At 39.0% G+C, this 22,911-nt stretch overlaps 1 protein-coding gene across 1 annotated transcript in view; it reads right to left on the reverse strand.

The window, feature by feature from the left end:
* Positions 1–22,911, reverse strand: part of DHRSX (dehydrogenase/reductase X-linked) — a 168,126-nt gene that overhangs the window by 78,714 nt on the left and 66,501 nt on the right. The gene's annotated exons all lie outside the window — the stretch shown is intronic.

A 22,911-nucleotide genomic window follows, 5' to 3' on the forward strand; every position in this document is an offset into this window, starting at 1 on the left:
AGTTGAACCTATAATTTCTTGATGAGCTACAGCACAGCTGGATGAGCTACTAGCTGAGGGAAGCTACCAAGAAACAAGGTTGCTAATTCTTATCCACAGGGCTAGTTATCTTGAGATGTGGAAAACCTGTGTGGCCATGGTTGCATCTTCATTTCCACTGAAGAGAAAGGAGGACAACTGTGATTATCTTGCATGATAACCACTGGGGTAGAGAGTTGTTCACGATACCACTGGAGGATTTCTTTGTTCCCTTCTATGTCTCCTTGGATAAATATTAGGTTTATAAACTCCAAGTTTACTGATATTTCCTAAGCAGAGATTGACCTGATGTTATCCAGACAGAGTTTCATTTGTGCCTACTCAAATGGCTCAGTATCTGTCTAGTAACATATCTTCAAAGTTTCTGGACTTGACAGTGAGCAAGTTGTACTTTTCTCGGTTTTGATAGGCTTGGCTATCTATAGTACATATCCAAACAGTCTGCGTGGATGACTTCCCACAGTATTCAGCCTTCATTTATCATTTAAAATTACCTTCCCAAAGAGAATGACGTGATGCAGAAAGATGCTTACTAAGATCTATTGTCTATTAAACGGTTCTGAAAGTCATGAAGAAAAAGGTAAATTGATCATGAATATTTCCCGTCCCTATTTTGGGAACAGCTGCATTCTTGTTCTCTGAAGACATCTCTTCACTGTTGCCTCAGCTAAGTCAATAAGGAAGAAAGGGAAGTCCGAGCCAAAGAGAAGAGAGAACAATTTAAGACATTTGGGCAACCTGGAATGTAATTTTCCTGGAGGGCAATATGCACTTTCCACATAATTTTGTTTTTATGGAATAAAGGACTTGTTACAGCTTGGAAATGCTTTTTAGGAGATTTAAATTCCTAACAGAAAACAAACCCTTTAAGATGCTTGACTTGCATTGTTCCAAATTACTACATTCTTTAGCTCTAATCAACTCAGTTTTGATCATTGCTCTTTTAAGATATATTTTCTTAACATTAGCAGAAATTACATTGTCTCTGCATAAGCTGTGACTCACAGTTATGATTTTATGCTACTTTAATGTAGGACTATTTTCAAAATTCACTCAGAGAAACTGTGTATGCAACTAGTACATCAGCAAAGATCTTCAAAGAATTAGATTTTTGTTTGGGTTGGTTTGAATTTCTTTTCTTTTTTCTTTTCTTTTCTTCCAGAATTATCAGTGCCGACACCTATTTTATCACTGGCAGCTATGGCTACAATATCCAGTGAATACTTTTTCCTTACCTCAGTCGGAGTGAGCAGCAGCCATTAAAAGGCAAAGAGTGTGCAATCAAAGTATGTAAGTAACCACTGATAACATTTCAAAAGTTACAGGTTATGTTTCACCGTGAAGCTGAGTAAAAGGCATTTGTACTCCATGCTTGTAGCATGCTAGAGTCCTTCCACACTCCTCTAGATTGACAGGGTTAGTTTGCCCACAACACGAGCAGTTTCTTGTTCCCCTTTGCCCTTCGTTTCCTGACTACTATGCTTTGCAGCTGAAGTGAATCCACTCTTAGGAAGGGCCAGTTTATGCAGCTCCTTTTTTTTCCTAAGAGTAGGGTCGTGGTCCATGTTGCGTAATACCTGGCTGGACATCTTAGCGTGAAGCAGAAAGCAACATCTTTCCTCCTCTGTGTCACTTTTCTGTTTCCCTCTACTGCAGTTGCATTCTTGCATTCTTTCAGTCCCTCTTCAAAATCTAGTTTTGCTTATGGTAAAGGAGGGTGTAAATTACACATCCTTCCTTACAACTGAACTCTGCCTTCTGGAGTTTTTCAGTGAAAGGAGGGGGAAGAGGATGCATCTGGTACTTACAAAACAGTGGGAGCAATCCTTCTAGTGGCTGGAAATACACACCTCAAGATAAATGTGTGTCATGCAGTAATTTTTGGCAGAAACATCTAATCTGTCACTTTATAAGATTTTGTTTTAATTACAAGAGGGGAAATAAGACTAAGATATTAGTGGGAAAATGACAAAACCGATGACTGACAAGAGAGAAACTTCCGGCTGGTACGTCTACAGTTTGAAGAACATACCCCTGCTCTCTCAGAGGTTATCTGAGTAACTCCTGTTACAATATGGTCAGCTTGTGATAAAGCCACCTATTAATAACAGTCAGACTTGGAATCCAATAATGTTTTGTATGTAATGATACTTTAAAAAATACATAAATACAAGTGGTATTAATTCTGTAATGTACCTTCAGTAAAAAGTCTTGAAAGCTAAAGTGCTCTGCAAAAGCACAAGCAAGATGGAAGAAGGAAACTTTAATTCAGAATAAAAATCCACTGGCTTAATACAAAGTTCTACCAACGTAGCTCCAAAATCAAATGCAGGTCAAACACTATGCCTTGTTTAGTGGAAATTTAAAAGTACACTGGGTCACACAAAGACATTCCAACTTATTTTCCTTAGGATACAAATCAATAAGAGAAAGTTTTAAAAACCATACTTTTCTCAAGATCACTCAACTACTTCTAGAAACAGCAGGAAAAGCTCCAATATTGTCTAAGTGACAAAAACTTATCATTTTCACATTTTGAGCATGTCTCACTCCTTCCAAACACTCAGAAAGAAAAACACAGAGTGCAGAGCCTTACAAGGCACAACTCTAGAAAAGCCACCAGTCATGAAAAACCCTGACCTAAGTATGCAGGTGAATCAGGAGTGATTATCATGCAATATAACGTACGTATTAAAACATTACAAGGTTAGAAGACCCATAGAAAAAGGCATAATTTTTTACGCAAATAGCAAGATTCCCACAGGCCCTTATTGCAGTTAGCTTAGTGGGATCCCTTTGAAGCAAAAGGATGAGCTACCATGTCAGAACATTGAAGTAGGCAAATAATGACACATTAGTGTGGCAATTGAGATGACTTTCAGTTATCTGTTCACAGCTCTGCATTTCTGCAAGGCAATGGGGACCGCATACCAATGTGTACAGGGATGGCCTGACAGATAGGAATACTTGGTCCATGATGATAACAAATGGTAAGTCTAACAGATTAACAACAAAGCGTGAAACTGAAAAAATTGTAATTCAGAGTTCTTATCACATTACCCAATCTACCTGAAAAGAATGCAGTGGGAAAAACCATTATGAATTTTGAAAAAGCATTAAAAAATCATCAGACCATTCAAAAGACATCTCTGTAACCTATGAGCTATTTCCTGGCCACTTAACACATTTATTCCAGCAATCTCTGTCCTCAATCTATTAAAATGTAGCATTAGCTGGGGAAAGCGTTCTCTGCTGTTTGAGTGGTTGAGAGCTGCTTGAACGCAAGGTTTCAAACAGTTTTGTAACCAAAATTGCCAAAGTTTATCAAGAAGGGCAAAATACAGTAAAATATACATCTGTAATTAATTCTTTCTCTATTGAAATGCAAAAATTGATCCATGACAAATAATTATTAAGAACTCTTAAGACTGCGAATACAATGGCAGTTTTCTAAATTAATTTAATGGTTGAGTTGTTTTAATTAGTGGTAAATTATTTATTGCAAGTTCTTTAATCACCTTCTATTTACACAAGGGAGCCCAAATCTTGGTTGAGCTATAGAAATCAGTGCAATAATAAACAATAAAAGATGTTATCTAATTCTTATGATTTTGTCTGGGTTTATGGAAGAGAGGGCAGAAGAACTGGAAGACTATGATTTTTATTTTACTGTATAAGGTACATACAAACAACCCATCTGCAATTAAAGTTAGGAAGCATGGAGTGAGCAGACCTTCACAAATCATGGGTATATCCACGCTATGTCACATCCCTTCATAAACTTGTCAGCTTCTACATGAAAAACATCTTTCCTCTGGTAATTATGCTAAGCCTGTTCCATAACCTCATTTCTCCAGCTGCTGGGAAACAAACTTCTAACCTAAACCTATTCATGGCTAGCTTAAACCACATTGTTTTTGTAAATCATCTTTTACTCTAAATTTACTGTAAATTGTACTGGTTTTAATATTTGCCTATTGACATATCCAAAAGCAGCAAGATTAACCTCTCTCACATTTAATTTGTTCTGGACAAAACCAGCCAAATCAATTTAGTCTTTTTTGTTGTTGTTAAAGCAGACCTTTTACCTCAGAAAGCCTTCTCTATTTCAGTTTGTGTTCACTTTATTGAACATGCAGAGCAGGACAGTAGCCTGTATATTAGATGGAATTCAACATAAGTTGGTACTGGTATTTCCCAGCTTCCTTTGGGTATACGCCACCAAATATATCTTAGGATCATTTATCTTTTTTGCATATATATGAAAGCCTAAGCCACTACAGCAGCAGCTTATCCTTGTCACTTTTAGTCATCTTAATAACACTGAATCCACTGATGCCCTCTTTTTCCTCAGTTATTTTTAACAGATGAGCTTTGAGTTTATAGCTGAAAACTTATTTTATGTTATGGCTCAGGGAAGCCTTTTCATACCAGACAGACAGCCAAAGAAGCATCTCAGTATTAACAGTTTGTAGCTTATTAGCACAGCATACTTCTGCTGAATTTCATTATGCCACACAGAGCTTCATTTGAGATGATTAAAAGTTAGTATCAAGACACTCAACTAAGCCATGCTGGAAAATCTGCCATTAAAATTCTTTTAAGTCTCATCATACGAATCCAGGGAAAAACCATCCATGGCAGGCTTAGAAAAGTTCATATTTAAATAATGCTTTTTGTCCTCCATACAGGGCATATAGAAAAAATCAGCACCAAATAATACAGTGACTTTTTAACACACTACACCTTCTTCTTTGCTAGATCTTTGGGGGAATATAGGAAGCCAAGTGGGAGGGCAGAAGAAAGGGAAAGATTTTGAAGTAAAGGTTGCTGATCTCACCAAATGGAAAAAAAAACAGATAAAACATGTCAAGAATGCAAAAGAAAATTAAGACAGTTTTCATAATATATGATAAGCTACAGTAAGTGAGTAATACAACAGTTACTTGGACTTGAATTAGTTGGAAGAAAGTACATCAGATAGCAAAGTTTTGAACAACTTTTTCTCAAAAATGCTTCAGTGGCCACGAGGAACTATTAGAAGAGATAAGCATGAAGAGGGTTGGGGTCTGGGGTTATTCTTTGTCTGCAATAGAGATTTCTTTCTTTGTAGTTGTTTTGTGGTAGTTTGGGTTTTGGGTTTTTTTTTTTTTTGGGGGGGGGGTACTTTTTCTAAATGGTAAAAATTATTTTAAAACTTCCTTCGAGTTTTGTCATGCTATAATATGTAAATAGCACCTAGCTCTCAGAGGGCTGCATCTCTATTTTTGACTTGCATTCTAATCAGAGGAATCAAAGTGTTCCAGATGCACTGTCCCAGCCACAACCAGCATGTTGCAGACCTGTAGCTGCTCTGGCCTGGCCAGGTTCCTGGCAGCAAATTCCACCTCTGGAACTACGTAGCCATAAGAATAAACCTTACTTTCCCGACTGCAAACTTCCTTATTATTTGATATTATTCCTGCACTCCTGTTTGATAAACCATATTAATACAAGCCTATTTAAAATTCCTACATATCTTTTATATTTTGTTCTTTGTCATTACTGTACATTGTTCTACCAACATGTATGTTCTATCACAATTTCCATTGACACATCATATCTCTTTTGACTCGTGACTTCTTTTTCTAGTGTCCCATCACACCCTTCTCTACCACACTCTAAGTTACATTGGGAGAGTGAATCGGCAATTCAGTTCCTCTGCATTATTCCTTCGTATTTTGCCCTGCCACTGAAAGATTTTTTTCCACTGTTCAGGTAATTCCTGCACTGGTGCTCTGCAAGCTTGCTCAGCTTTACCTGCGGTGGGTAATTGAAATCCATCTGCCCATGACTGATGGCTACATCTCCACCAGCAACTCGGTAGCTTGTGTCCTACTTCCTCCAGCTATCTGTAGGGACAGATGACCCTCTTTTGGCCCTAGTCTCTGTCCTATTATTTAAACATACATCTTGCTATACATTCCTTCTCCAGCATATGCCAGCCCTGGGGCATCTTACAGCAATCAGTGGAACATTAAAGAGGTCATCTTCATACTATCAGACCTGTGACCAGTGGCCAGGATAGACAAGCTTGCTCTAACCCTCCCCCAACAACGCTTACGAATCCAATCCTGACGTCTTACAGGATTCACTGTATGCCAGTGCTGTCACTTGTGAATATATCCTTACTGTGGCACAATGATCACGGATTTGAAAATGCATGGCATATTTAAATAGATGAACAGCAAGTAGGTTGTGTGTGGGTTTTGTTTTCTGTTTTTCCCTCAATAAAATTCCATTATGTTGGAAAGCATTTTAATGAAATGCATACAGGAAACAAGCCGAAGTTGCTTGAAAATTAGAGTTAATTATATATTAACTGCAAGTTTTGTATGCAATGGTATGAACACAATACCTAACACATTTATCATCAGAAGTTTAATGATAAAAATGAAACAAAATGCTTTTGGTCCTTCTTACGGTTGTAATTGGCTTATTAATAGGTAGAAAGTCAGTGGGGTAATAGCATTTGGGTATCCTTTCTGCCTCCCACTTTAATTAATTGGCTTATTAATAGGTAGAAAGTCAGTGGGGTAATAGCATTTGGGTATCCTTTCTGCCTCCCACTTTAATTCATTTGGAGTACTTTCCCAATACACACACTGCTGGCATAACTCTGTTCCCACAGAAGTAAACAGATGTTTTACAGGATAGAATGAACAGATATGGACATGATAAGAAAAATTACAAGGAAATCTGGGGGAAAAAAACAGAACACTTTGCTCTCTAAAGAGAAGTCCATAGCCCAAAACCTACACATCCAACTTCAGTGCTTCACAGAAGCACTTTGGTGGGCTCTTTCAAAGGAAGCCCTGGAAGGCAACCTTCCTTTACTGACTGTATCAGAAATACGGGAATCTGAATATTTGCCTAGATCGTTACAATAAATAAGTATGACAGGAAAACAAAACCATTTCTATTCCCACTTTTTTCAATCATAACTACTAGCACTTATGAAGAATTTATGAGTACGAAGAAAGCCAATGAGTTACCAGCTATGCATTTGCCAGAGGTATCTTGAAGAGTAGTAGCTAGCAATGTTATGTCTCCTGTAAAAGTGGGTGTCCAGATATAATGAAAATCATCCATGTGAGACTGCAGTCTTTGCGCCTGTCATTCTACTTCTGCTATGATGCTGAATAATGAAACTGATTTACCTGCTCATATATCCCAGCTTTTGTCCTTTTCCTAAGAACCCACTGACCCATCTAACTACTTTCTTACCCACATCATAACAGTTTTCTCAGAGACTCAATGAGCTCATTAATTCATATTTCAGAACTAGAAACTCTTCTTTCAAAAAGGTAGGTTACTTTAACCTAAGCCTAGACAGATGAAAAATCCATCTTTTCCGAAAATTTATATTCTATTTATTTTATTTTATGTTTTATCACCCTTGTTATTAAAGCTCATTTCTCATTTGACTTTGTGTGCCTTTAACTGAGGGACATAGGTCAGATAACACCCTCCCTGCCCCAAGTTTTCAAATCTAATTCCAGTCTTCACAGGAGACCACACATCATACAATCACTTTTATAACCATTAAAACTGTTGTATTAGGACTAGTTTTCAGGTCTCACTAACATGTTCTTAATTGCTTTTGTTATGTCTTTTTTTCCCCCACTGCTGCTAACAGCCCTTTAGTTTTAGTACCTTTTGCATTTTTTCTCTTAAAATTTATGACAACAGACTGTGCTGTTCCAGGAAAAATCTACAGGGTCAGACAGAAACTGAACACAGATTTTTTGCCTCGGGTGTAAACTGGCAGGATGCAAGCTGGCTCTGGTCTGGAATTTGATGTAGAGCTGTGCATAAGCAAATACACTTGGCAAATACTTGGGTAACACCTAAGTTTCCCTCTAAGGCACTTTCTCCAGTTGTTCAGTCATTTCCTTGATCCACCCTTACACTTTCCCCAGTTTTTCCAATACCATATGTGTGTGTGTGCAGATATGTATACACACACATATATATTTTGTTGCATCATGTCTGATTTTTGGAGTGGCATTAAAAAGGTAAGATACCTTCACAGTTAAGGGTTTTAATGTGCTACTCATTCTTTTGATTTTGCACAGCATTGCACAATGTATGCGTTCTTGATTTCCTTGATCTAGGGTCTTTTTTTTTTTTTAAGGGGTTGGAGGGGGTTTATAGGAAAAAGGGGATTGATGTGTACAATTAACAGAAGTACATAGAAAAAGAGCTAAGACAAGTCCTTGACTTGCCTACTTACTTTTGTGTGGCCTATGGGCTATCCTAATTTACTAAGGCTAACAGTGAAATTATTCTAATGCAAAGCAAGCAATTTAACAGGTATGTAATTTGAGGGGGGTGAGATTTTTTTTTTCTTTCTTTTTGAGGCCAAACTGGTGCCACCTCCCTCTCCCCCCAGAAGCCAAACACTTCCAATGAAGCATCAGGAGAGATCATTTTCTAGGCAGCGCTTTGCATCAACACCATTCATGCAGCTCAGAAGCGGCTAATCAGATTTGTATTTTTTCAAGGTTTTCCGAGTAATGGTCCTTACATGAGATCAAGCACAAAGAAGACACGAAGCAACTGAAAAGGAGACAAGGTGACGGGGATTCAAATGGCAAACAAGTCAGCATTAGCTCCTGTGGAGAGGTGTCTCAGAGAGCTGCAGCATATTTCAGTTTGGAGTGCCTGGATGATACCTCCTTCCACACCTGGTCTAGCAAGGTTACAGATATTATTTATTGAATATTTTCTGAAAAATGGGTTTCTGCACCCATATTGAAGATGCCTGCTGCCCGGTTGGGCGCGTGTGCCCACTGCGCTGCCCTGTGCAGCTGCACCCTGTGCTGCCCAACGGCTCGCTGGGTGCTGCCCAGCTGCGTGGGCCAAGCACCCTGCTTCTGCTGTGAAGGACCCTTTGCTCCTTGTGTCAGCAGGTATCAAACATGTCAACAGCCTCCTTTGCCCTTAAGACACCCAGACAGGGGAAGACCAATGCAGGCTGTAGTGCCTGCACTCAAACCAGTGCTTTTTAGAAACACTGTGTTGTTCCAAAACAGAGCAAGAACCTAATTTTCTAGGAAAATGAATCCTTGTTAGATGAAAACTACAATGAAGTAGCTATGAAAAATATGTCAGAGATGTACTGCAGGGTTTTAGTGGCATTTTCCTCATTACTGAAATTAATTCACACGTCTTGTCACGATATGCTGATAGGATACAGCTGTAATACTTTAAGCTGTTGTAGAGTTCAAAACATGACAATCAAAACAGTTCTCTTTATATACGATTAGAACATTTATTTGCTTGTTCAATGCAAAATTAAGTATTAAAAGCAACCAGGACCTGGGAAGGCAGCCAAGCAATAAAATCGATTGATCGCCCAAATACACAAAAATCATATCCACAGCTTTCAAACATTCTCTCAAAAGCAGAAAGTCATCTCTTCAAGGTTACTGAACAACCTGGTTAGACAGGATGGTGAACTTGCTGTTGAACAGAACACAAAGTTCGTCCGTGAGGTGTAGCTAATACAATTACTGGTTGCTCGAAATAGCATGCACCTCCGTAAATCTGTCTCTGTTTAAGATAATTACCAGAAATTATTCAGCAATGTCATTTTTCTTGATTCTTCGATTACATCAGATATACAGTTGTGTGTTGAGGAAAAACATACCAGTCATATAATCCATCGGGGTTTTTTTCAGAAAATACACATTCTCAGACTTCATTTTGCTTTTCAACTGCTTCTTCCATAAGATTACAGATCACTGCACCACAGCACGTAAATTTTCTTTTGTTCATACATTACAATCCACCACAAAGGGACCCAGCTTTCAAATTATATCCATTTCTCCTGCACTGTCATCATTCTCTTAAAGTCAACATTGATCAAATCATGTATTAAACAAGTATTTATAATAAGAGCAGAGTATAAATTGCAGAAATGGAACCAAGTTTGGTACCCTCACAGGCAGACTTTTCAGTGAAAGGCTGGTATTTTCAATCTCTAGTTGTCACCAGAGGAATAAGAACTATTTAAAAAGTGGGCAAATAATATCTTACAAATAAAAATATCTGCATTAAGCAAATTAGCTCGTTTTCCATTGAAAGAAATCCCAACTAAGAAATCTGGATTCAGCCTCACGAAAGGTGCTGAATACAACACCGCATTCCAGCCAGAGCAGGGTCAAAACATGTTTCTTACCCCCACTGACTGAATCAAGGCCACACTTGTACATGCCAAATTCACTTTGCTCTTCATTATTATTGCGTGTGACAGCTTTAGTCAATGTGAAGGATCAGAACTCATGGCACATGGCATTCAGGAGGATTCAATTTCTCGCTCTGGCAGGAGCTATTGAAAATTCAAGCCATAAATCTGCCTTTGCAGGCCCTGATCAGGAAAAAAGTACTGCTGACAGGTCCCAAAAGTTGTTGAAATTCTTTTCACAGGAGAAGTTGCTTATGAGACAAAAGGATGTCATTCCTCAACCCGTACAAATAAAATCTAACAAATATATGGCAATAAATATCTTCAAAGGCTTTTGTAAGTATTAACTAGCCAAAATTAATTTCACTAAAACTTCTCCTTGACTCTTAAGTGGTTGGTTAAACAAAACAGCCAAATAAACCTCCTACCTGCATGCTTAAACTAGAGAACGGCTTCTGAAATAGATTTGATTCACATTAATTACTTAAAATAATAAAGCATCATGAATTTTACCTACATATATTGAATGGACATTACTCAGCAATCCCTGAACTGTAAGAGTTGCAATAGTCCTTTTGGTTTTCAAATTGTGGTTCAGTTTTCCATATCATTGTAATTACTGCAGCTGCACTGCTGCCAACAAAATCCTAGACTCAAAGCTCTTGGCTATGACAGCACATCTAAGTAATCACCATGGGATACTGGGCTAAACTCAAACAGGTTTCTTTTTTATGAGCTATATACATGAGCAAAAGCTAGAGCATGTTTAAACAAAGCAATCAATTCAAGTCAAGCCTCCTTACTTAATAGATTCACACAGCTTATTAAGATGAGCAAACATGCCTCAATGAAGAACACCCATCTTCTAAATGAGAGAAATAAGGCCTTGGTTGTGCTATTTTGGCAGGGCAGGGCAGAGCCCCAGTTTCAGGCTGTCTCAGTGCTCAGAGAAGCAAATCCACTACAAAAAGAGTTCACTGTGGACTTTGCACTCCTCTGCCCAATACTTTTAGTCCTGCTTTGCTACCTAGTAGAGCTGTTGCGGTTATCTGATGACTCCCCAGTGGGCACATCACCCTTTGCAGGACAGCAGGAGTCACGGCTACAGTGACTTCACGTTCAGCTGGGCTTTTCAAATGACAGGACGGCTTCTTTCACTTCCCCTTCTAGAAAAACACCAAGTGCTTCAGAAGCTCCTAAAATGTAAACAAATACTGGCTCTAAAGGAAGATTTAGAGTAATATCATTAGTCAGTGGAAACTATCACGATCATTTCCTATAATGAAAACCCTTCCCTTCATGTATTTTCTTCTCACCCCGGTACAACTTGGAGAAGTGAAGTTGGCCAACAATTGTGTCATCCTTGGACTGTGCCATCTCAGATGCTATAGGCTTTTTCCTGTTTTCAGTTTCAGGGAAAAACTGTAATGGCTCTTAATTTGTCCGTGAGGCAACCATTGCCATGCTATGGCCTGTGAGTGGTGAATGCTGCTTAATACTATAAAAGTTTTTTTTTTAAAAAATGTACTCAGACACACAAATTTGGAGGCAACAGTTCCAAACTGAGAAATACTAGTCTCCTTACATTACACCATACTTGGGTATGAATGCTGTCAGGGTATTCTGCATTATGTCTTTGACAAGACAGAGTTGCTCTGCTTTTCCTTGCATTTTTGTACCAGTAGTTGTATAGAGTATGGACAGCACATGCAATAGAAGCATCATTTTGATTTGTAGCACTTAGCGACCTCTTAATCACAGTAAATTTGTCCAGACGATTGACCAAAGCTAACTGGAAGGCTCAGAGGCTTCAGAACAGGAACTGATGAGCTGAGAATTTCATATCAAGGGCACTGGGCATGGGTCCATGGTTCATATACAGAAAACACACATCACACTCATAAATGAGCTACTGAATTCATTATGTACATTTTTACAGCTAATTGCAAAATACATGTTAAGGAGTGCTTCATATTCCAAGGGATTTTGATGATTAAATATGGAATCGGTAACTAGAGTCATCATTTACTGAAAAATTAAAAAGTATAGGAAAAGGAAAACAATTACTATCCAACCTGTGGCTTCATGCAGAATCAACTCAGAATTTCAAATAGAAAGTCCAGTTTGCCTAGAGGTTTTCCTGTTTATATTAATTTTTAAAAATGGCTATTTGACATCATCATTTACTGTGCACAGTACATCTTGCAGTCATTCGTATTCCGTCTCTGCTTGTGTCACCTCTCTGACCAAACAACCTGAAAATATATGATTATGTATGAAGAGAATTCAAATGGATAAAATGCTATATAAAGTGGTATTGAATGACATTAGAAAGCTCACCAACGTTACTGAACAGATTAAATCAGCATTTTTCCACAACATTAAGACTCTTATGGAATGCATCTCATAGTACATGCCTTTCTCTCTCCTTTATTCAGATGAATTCCAGGCTTTTCCTTACTTTGTGGCTTTATTGTAATGGAGAATTATGACAGAGAAGTCAGTTGTTGCCCAGGTAATATCACTTACAGGAATCCTGAACCCCACCAGGCAATCAAAATATATATTGAATAAATAATATGGTATCTGCCACATGAATGACTGGTTCTGTCACGCACAGAAATATCTTCATACTTTATTTTCTTTTCCCCTCATCAGTCAAGAGATACTCTCTTGAGCTGCAGATACTTGTGGTTTTGTGGTTTGAGCAGTATTTCATCATAATCTACTACATATAATGCATCCATAGGCCATGAAAAGAGAACTTTTCAGGTACACATGGGTTGAATGAAAAAGCTGCAGAAGTGCTATGTATTATCTGAGGCACAGACCCAGCTTCGAACTATTTTATTTTAACAGGGACATGTCACACTGTGGTATCAAAGTATCTTCCAGTCAAGCATTTTAATACGGTGTCTAAACATAGTTGTTATCACTCGAATAGAAGCACCACATTTTTACTTGATATATGTTTTCCTTTAGGCCTACACCTTCAAGAAGATTTGAAGGGAAAAGCAGCTTTTTCCCTCACTGAGTGTATGTACATCAGTAAGCTAAATGTCATTTCTTACTGACATGTTTCTTCTTAGCTAGATTTTTTTCTTATTGTGACTTACATTTCCTCTTCAGACAGGAATTTCTATGTAAATTCCTTTATGCTTTTGTGCAATATTAGCACTATTAAAGAAATACAGGTTCACAAGCAGAACAACTCACTTATTTGTCTCCAGATATTACATGTAAAATATCATCTTCCCTCCCATGAAAACATGAAAGCTGGATTACAGTTTGTCTTACACGTTCCCAGGTCAGGTCTCCCTCCACATTTTTATCTGTAGTGGTAGGGCATTCTTTCAGAAGAATTATTTCAATATGCTACAGTTAATGTATCATATCTGAACCGCAAATCCTGCATCTCTGGCATACTGGAATTTCTTTCATAACATAAAATTCAAGCTTTCAGTAACACTTCATGGTGTTATGATGACACTTTATGGTGGGGAAAAAAAGCTAAATTAAAAGCTCCATGTTATAAATTTTCATTCTTTTATATATTTTCACTCTTTTATAAATTTTCATTGACATCAGGTGGTCTGTCCTCTTGGTTCTGAGTTTCCATGAGTAAGCCCAGGAGAGAAGCAGCATGATCAGAAGTATTTACAAAGTAAAGAACAAACTGGTTCAGTACCACATATGCAACAGTCCTGCAGTCACACATGTGGAGCTTGATATTCTTTGTGCTGAAGTCAATGATTAAAAAGTACACTTACTTCAGTGGGAGGCTTTAGAAAAACAAAATGAAAAAAGGCGGGATAATGATCAAGACCGTCGAAATCACAGAGGACTTGTGCCTATTGACCTAGACTAAGGCTAGGTAATGTAACAGGATGTAAGAAACTAGGGCTTAAGAAGAGAGAGAGTTGGATAAGAGAAAAGATCAAGCAGGCAGACAGGAGAGATCTTTGAAGGGAATTAACAGAAAAATTTATGACACAAAAGCTTAAAAGTAGAGGCAAATATGATCAGAAACTTGGGAAAAAAAGATGACAGTGACGATCAGCAATTTAGACAAGCTCAAAGCAAGATAAAGCACAAGACTTGGAAATGAAATGACTGATATCTGAAGCAGGTGAAAAAAACAAGGAAAAAAAAACAAGAGAAGTTTCCTGTATCACTCCATTTCTAAGCAGAGTACTTCTGACTCTTTTAGGTATCACAAAGTGTTGAATGAAGTTTCTAGAATATCCGTACATTTTTTAGCTATAACTACACCTCCTGAATGTAGCCAAATCAGAAAGAAAGAAACTGATTAAAAAAATAAAAAAATAAAAAAATAAAAAGAAAGAAAAATAAGATAGGAAAAAAGATAATTTGGAAGAGCTTTTGGAACAAAGTCTCCTGCTGAAAGACATGAAACGGAGTGTGGAAAAATACTTAGCAGACAATGTTTCTGCAGGTTTCCAATAGTCTGTATCAGAGCAGTGGAGATATTTTGCCACTCTATCTCGTCAGTCAGTCATGTGAGACTGAAAATGGAATTCGACCAACTGGAATCACAACAAAGCAGGAACTTTACTGACAACAACAAAAAATGAGATGAAAGGAGCTGAACAATTGCATTGAGTGCCTCCTTCAGAATTGTAACAAGGGAAGAAGAGCTGCTGGGGAAACAAAAGAAAAAACAGAACGTTTCTGTTCTGGATTAGCAAGGACAGAGAAATCAAGAATGCACTCAGACTAGACTGCTATTAGGAAGTAGCACGACAGGTCTACTGTGCATGGTTTCAAGAGGAAGCATCAACATTGTTCAATACATAGCATTTTCTTTAGGAAGGAAGGATAAAAGTATCTTTGTGCTAGGCGGAGAAGCATTAGTAACTGCCGTGAGAATGGCTTTATATTGACATTTGCCTTGCAATGTCCTTTGGAGACCTGAAAAGATGAAGTGTCTCCAGAAAGCTGAAAGCTGGGAGTAGAAAGTAGCAAGATGAACTAAAGAGTTGCACAGAAGCAGCTAGAGGAAGACACACAAGTGAAGGCTATATGGCTGCCCCACGCAAAGGTAACACACAGGAAATAATTCAGTGACTATAAAGCAGAAAAACGTACCCTGCTTTAGATTTAAAATAAATGACAGTGGAGTTGCCTTTACTGGCACTGAAAATTCTGTGGGCTTACAGTCACTTATGCATGGCATTTCTGCATTCTCCCAGAGCTCTGAGCTGGATCCTGCACTGTGTCTGCAAGCACAGTCAGTAATTCTTGAAAGGTGCGCTAGGAATGGGACCCAAATACCTACAACAACCACCTCCTTTTTACCTGCAGGTAATATTTCAAGAAAACAAAAGTGAGATAAAGTGGAGTAGTGGAGTGATTAGATCACTTAGAGAAAGCGGATTTGCCTCACTTGGTGAAATCTATTTTCTTGTTGCTGGCCAAAAGGAAAGAAAGCGGCTGAGTCAATGAGCAATTTTGTTTCTAGAATAAACTGCCTCGAGTTGGTTAACATCCTGGACAGTACTGGAGAGGTAAATAATTAGTATATGATACTTTGAAATATTACCTTGAAACTTTAAGCATATGCCCCAATAATCTGAGATTAAATCATTCAGCTATCAAGATGTCATTGATCATGAGTAAAGATACTGAAGTTTAATTGAAATACCTAAATTATACTTTACTTTCAAATTATACTGCTTTTACAAAACATACATTGTAGTTAAAAGTAAAAACATAGCTTTGTTATGATTAAAGTAATGTTAGTGGTAATTTTGGCACCACTACAAAACTATACTAAAAGGATTTGGTTAAACGTAATGTACAGCACAACTAGTAAAGAAAATTCACCAGCACAGGTGCTCCTAAAAATATATCCAGCGAGGCAAATAAGAAATTTTAATTTGCTTTTAACTCTCCTTTGTCGATAATACAGTGTATTGTGCATGCACTTTTCTACTGAAAATTCACTCTTATTTCAGCTTGTCTGTTTGGTTGCAGCCTGAAGCTCTATTATGTCATTCCCATTCAATCAGTCTACTCACATTGACTTTATGAAGAGAAAAGTACCATTCAAGCAATTTGGACACTGAGTATATAATTTTAAAGAAAGAGATCAGACGTCCTGAATTAACGTTTCTCCATTCATCCATATACAAGAGTGCTATTGTCATAGATACAGGGTATTCAAGGACAGTCATCCCTATCTAATACTGTATTGAGAATATTTGGTATTATTTATTAATTGAATCATTTACTTATGTAAAAGAAACAATGCATACATCGGCCATACTTTTGATCCACGGACCTTCTACACAAATCATAAGAGGTTTTCCAAGACTGAATTTTCAGGCTCCATGTATTACCAGAATAAGAGAAGTAAAGAAAGACGCTAGAGGCATTTGAAGAGCATGACAGCTCAGAGAAATAATCTGCAGACCATCTATATGACACAGCTAGAATAAGTCCAGGAGTGTTCACCCAGCTGCAGCCTAAGGGATCTGCCATGCAGCCAGCTGCTGCTGCTATTTGACATCTGGGATCTGTAACTGGCATGAAAAAGAAAAAGAAAAAGAAAAAGAAAAAGAAAAAGAAAAAGAAAAAGAAAAAGAAAAAGAAAAAGAAAAAGAAAAAGAAAAAGAAAAAGAAAAAGAAAAAGAAAAAGAAAAAGAAAAAGAAAAAGAAAAAGAAAAAGAAAAAGAAAAAGAAAAAGAAAAAGAAAAAGAAAAAGAAAAAGAAAAAGAAAAAGAAAAAGAAAAAGAAAAAGAAAAAAGTAGAGAGAAAAAAGAGGGGGGGAAGAACTGAAGAGTAATGTGACGTTAATAACAATAACATCAAAAATCATCTCTCTCTCTCCCACAACACTACTGGTATTTCTAAATAAAGAAATTCTGTTACAGGCAAAAATGAAGATGGAGCCTCTGTGTACTGCACAGACACATTGCACAAATGAAAGGTGAAATAAGCCCTGGCATGTGAGTGTAACACAATGAAACTATTAGAGAAACACACTAATATTGCTAAAAGCAGCACTGCATTGCGAAGATTACCATTGCTAATTCATGACGTGGGGATGAGAGCGCCTGGGTTTTAACGCTGTCAGTGGTCTCAAGCATTATGCCAAGGGAATCCAATTCTCCACTCGCAGAAAACCTCAGCCTGATTTCCCCTGCCTGCTCACCCGTGTTTACTGGGCATGGAGAAAAGTGCAGGCGGGGAATTGACTTGCCTGACAATACGCAGTGTGCTATTGGCAGAGCTAGGGAAGATGAAACCAGCCTGCCAAGGAAATGCCCCTTGCACAAAAGCCTAGATCCTCCTACCACACCAGGGACCAGGTGTTTGGTGTCTGTGTAGTAACGCAAACTCGTGTTTTCTGGAGTTCAGTGCTTTGCAAATCTCCATGAAACACAATAAATCTGGCAGTCAGTACATCCAGATTACTGCACGGATTTGCTGATAGGCTCCCCTTCTACGGCTTGTGCACTTAATCAAAGGTTACTCTATACGTCTAGATACCTTCTCATCCTCATGTGACCCCCTCTTCCTCTCATGATTGAAAGTATTTGAGATACGAGTGATTCAGATATGCCTGACACAAACTCCCAAAAGCTTTACCAAGTGTAATTTTACAGAAGCAAATTGCCTGCTTCTCTGAACTGGATCAGCAATGTTTCCCCTTCTCAATCCGCAATGCTAGTGAAGCTCTGAACTGCCGCAGTCACTCTCTGAGTCAGAGACCTCGCTGGGAAAGATCATGGGTGGAAAAAAGACTCCTATGTCCCTGCATGTGTTTCTGTGGCAGTTTCTATATTTACATTTTCAGGGAACTAACTCTGGGCCAGATTTTGTCACTTCTATTCACAGTGAAGAGTATCTCACTGCACGAATAGTCCCAAGGGGCTACACTGAGGCAATCTGGATCATGCTGAGGAGCTCTTTCCACTGGGAGCAATTTATTTTTCTGTCTGGCTTAAAGATGGCTTCAGCTGAACTATTCATAGATGAAGGAAGTGTTCATGGTGGTGGCAGACTGTGACCTTTACATAGGAAGGAACATTTCAGCAAAGAGTTTTCCACTCATGGGAAGGGCAGATGGCACTCCTGTGAGTTCAGAACATCTGCATGAAATTGGGAGTGAGAAAAGTGAGGCACATCTGCGTTACAGTGATGCTGCTCATAGGCACCCCACCAGCAAGTACAGACACACACAGCACTGTGCAAATCCCTGTAGAACAGACAAAACTTACATTTTGGGCAATGAAGACTTGGCCTTTGCTCTTGGCATCAGACAACTTACAGTGTTGCGCTAGCCTGGAAATTACATTTCTGGAAGTTATAGAACTGACAGCTACATAGATGTTGATACTGAGTGCACGTACTAGAAGTGTGTTTCTGAACGCGGCTTTGATGCTGGAGCCATGGCCATCCACCCCAACAGTCTTTCACAGAGGTCAAGGCTTCTTCCTGAGGCAGTAAGGAAAATCCCACTGCATGAAGCAAACACAATATATCGATACATAAGGTATGACTAGGCATGTTCATAGATAACAGGTAGATGAACAGATCAACCACAAAAGTAACTCTTGGAATTACTGCCTTTCCTCTTCAGTTTACCTATAAGCACTTCTTCAAAGTCCTAAATAGAAAAGCACCTAACTGATTAATAGCTACTATTTGGCACAGCTGGAAGGCAGTTTAGGATCCCAAAGACTTAACTGTGTCTTTAACTTAAACAGTACACAGGCAGAGGAACTGAAAAGGGGAAAATTATCAGTTGTTTATGCTGGGCCTTGAGACACGACTGTCAAACACAAAATTTTGGATCTTCAGTGCAGATGTTAACTCCCAGATCATGTACCCTGGCACTTCATGCCAACCAACATCACAGAGAAAAGAAAAGGTTCTCCACTGGCTTATTTCAGAAGCCCTATGGGGAGCTAAAAATATTCATCAGAAACACAGGGAAGTATAAAACACACTGTGTAGTTCCAGTACATTCAAGGAAAAAAAAATCACAGAACTCACTGATGTGTTCCCGTTACAGAGATTTAAAGCTGGCAAAGTTATAGAAAAATTCCGATGGGTCCTTATCTAAGCCATTTAATCCATAAACAGCATAACTGATTTCATGTCCTTTACTGTTTCTTTCAACGATCCAAGTTCCCCCCCGCCCTTCCCCCCCAATAAACCAAGAAACTAAAAAAAGAAAAAATCTTAACATTATAAACATTAAGCTTGCCTTTCTGTACCTGTGATGAATAACGCTCACGCTCTGGAGAACATAACCAGAGAAACCTACTCTCTCTCTCCTTATGAATGATGTCTGTGTTTAGTTTGGGCTCGAATCTTGGCTGACATGTCTGAGTCCCTACAAATTTCACCCAGGCCTGGAGCATAAAGGACTGGATGAGGGCTGACATGTAACACACAGAAACTGTAGAATAGGAAAACTCTTTGGGTTTGGGGATGGGAAAAAGTTTTCCTGACTGGTTCTGGGTTGGGGCAGGAGGGCTGGTAAACATAACCTTGAACCACACTGTAGCCTTTCCGTTGTGGGTCCTCAAAAATTCCAGCCCAATGGGCTAAATGAACCAACACACAGGATCGATGCCTTAAAAAGCATAAGGAGGGGGAACTAAGCAGATTGCTTTTTGTTAGTTACCCATGGCTAATGGCTTTGCTGGACTGAGGCCAGCTACCATAACATGTATATCTCTAGAGTTTGTCTAGAAGTGGTAGGTATATTATTTGTTAAATTACTTTCTTCCTTATCTCATGTAAAATAAATAAATAAATAAATAAATATTTAAATGTTCTTTTACTACAGACAGACACAAACTGCTTTGCAGCAGGTTGAAATGCTTCAATACATATCTTCCTGGGAGCCTTTAAACTGTTGTTTCACTAACTCCAACAAACACTTGTCTTCCCTGTAAAGGAATAAATTATGCATAGCAGCAAAGGAACAGAAAGAAGGGAGGCGATCTCAGTTAACTACAGCTGCCTAGATGTTAGCTGCCTAGCTCCAGCTAGTCATTTATGCTGTCCCCCTTAAAACAGGTGTCTGAGGTGGGGAAAATTGCCTTTTAGATGTGCCAGTCTCTCTCCTGTCATGAGTGAAGGTGTTTGGGTGAAGAGCTTGAAGGACCCAACCAACTCTCAAATGGCTGAGGTTGGCTATGTGAGTCACGCGCTGCCAGGGAGCACCAGACAGGAGTAGAAGAGCCCAAGTTCAAGCCCCTAACCTTGTCCTTGACAGCAGCACCAGTTGCCACTTTCCTTATTTCCTCATGGCCTGACAAAGGGCACTCCAGTTCCCCAGGATCGGGTCTGATGAGTCTCATCTACCAGTCAGCTGCAGTAAATGCGTGTGAGAGCCAGTGACACAGAGGAGCTGCTCTCAGCATAGTGGGTTGCTGCCCAGACCAAGCAGGAGGAGGGCTTCTCCGGCCCATCAGTTATTGCTGCTTCCCACAGCATTTCCCATCACCTCTCAGCCACCACTGGCTTAGAGATGCTAACTGCTCAAGCTATGCCTCAGAGACATTTCAGCAAGTGAGAAGACCACAAGTTACTCACCACCATCCACAAAGGCTTTCTCAGTCACTGACTTCCAGCAAGAGTGTAGATGAGGTGAGATGGACTGAACCAAGCATGCCCAGCATCAGTTATCCCAAAGGACTGTTTCTCATAAAGCAGACAGCACACTGAGTAATGACAGGGCTTGCTTTTTACAAGGAATAAAAATTGCATGAAGTATGCTGGAGTTCCTTCTTCGCAAAAGGATCTGTTGCTAAGCGAATAGGGTAGAGTCCAGGGAGGAGATCCATACTATCTGTCTCCTGATGCCTTGGGAACAAAAACACCCAAAAATGGAATCTGGAAGATCCCATTTATAGTCTTTACACCAGATGAGACTGACGTTTTGATACAGAAGCGTGGATGAGATGCCCTGTAAAAACCTCTACAATATATATCTCCCTCTAGAACCGTGTTGCTAGCTCTAGAAATCTCTGACTCTCTGAACGCTGAAATAGGATGTTTTTTCCTGCTTGAGCACCAACTGAAATTTTCAGAAAACCAAGGATCTCAATAATACTTCATGAAACATATATTAACCATATTTTATCCTACCCTGCAGAATAATTTAAAAACCCACCCATGTTCCTAATGGGTTGGACTCCATAACCCCTTCCAAATAAAGCAATTTGGTGGGACCATGCTGTAGATTTCCTATTCACCCAGAACTTCCAGAGCATTCAGAATTCCTCCCTGCAAAAACAAAGGTGATGGTCAGCATTGATATGTGCCTCTGTCTCGCTTTAGTACAGGGTGAGGATGCCACCAGTCAGAAGCACCTCCTAGGTCAAGTACTTTACACATAGCTCTCCAAAACCAATTGGGACAGATTATATTTCTCATCCCAAAGAAAACCATGTGGATATATCACTCAAAGTCATGACATGGGCAGGTACTACGTAACAGGCACCATAACTGAGCTTAACACAGTCTGAATATTTCTACATAAGACCAAGGCTCTTTGATCTGGGAGATAAAAGAACAACATGATTCAAAAATGGAAGGAAGATACTTCAAAAAGCTGTAGTTAGGCCTGGCAACAGCAGGGAAATTTTTAATAGAGGTAATAAATAACCACTTACTAATGCACATGATTGATAGATTTTTCCTCAGTTGCATCAGAGGTAGTTTCGGGGTTTCTTTTTCTCTTCCCATAAAGATCTACTGAAGGTCTGTTGACCACCTTATCTTATATCTCATTGGGTTCAAATTTTCAGTACATTGGATGATTATTATTTATTTATTTATTGCTTAAATACTCTTAAAATTTATTACTTTGCTTATAGTGTACATGAAAGTTGAAAGAAACAGCTCAGATCATGTGTTTATTATGAAACTATTTCACTGTCACAACTGCATTGTTTTCCTGCACTTTGCTGGTGCCCCTTTTTCCCTCCTACACAGCTATACCCATTGGTCTGTTATGCCACTTGTCTCCACAATGCTCAGTATCCTGTCACAATTTATCCCTACTTGTTAGGTATCGATGAGTGGGAAAGCAGCAAGAACATAGCCAGATGCCCACTCCTTTCATTAGGCATTTTAGCGTCTCACAGCTTACATCTGCTCTATTACTACTGCAGTTTGAAAGGCTCTACTTAGAAACTACATTTGAGTTAAAAAGCAAACCATCACTTAGGTAAGTATCTGTATTTTCCCTCTGTGTGTGGCGTTGGAAGGGGGATACATAAGGACATAGAAGCTCTAAAGCATGTTAAAGCCTCTTACTTGCCATTTCCTCCAGACCCCTGCCCTTCAAAGTCTTTCTGCAAATCTGAAGGAAATAAGGCAGGAAAGAATACATTTTCTGGGGCACAAGGTGTGCGTAGAAACATCGCACCTTTGTTCTGAAGCCACATCATGAAGAAGTGGGCATTGTTCAAGCATGGCAAAGATGATTAATATGCTGCAACATCTTAGGCAGGAGAGCTTATCCTACAGGTGGATCAAGGAGTCCAGGTGTTTGGAAAGCTGTCCCCTGCCTCCTCCAAGGATTCCAAAACCGCATCCTGTTTTTGGAGCTTTTTCAAACCACCGTGTTAAAACACCTGGGCTCTCTCAGC

This window comes from Falco naumanni, chromosome 2 (assembly GCF_017639655.2).
Source record: "Falco naumanni isolate bFalNau1 chromosome 2, bFalNau1.pat, whole genome shotgun sequence".
Taxonomy (NCBI): domain Eukaryota; kingdom Metazoa; phylum Chordata; class Aves; order Falconiformes; family Falconidae; genus Falco; species Falco naumanni.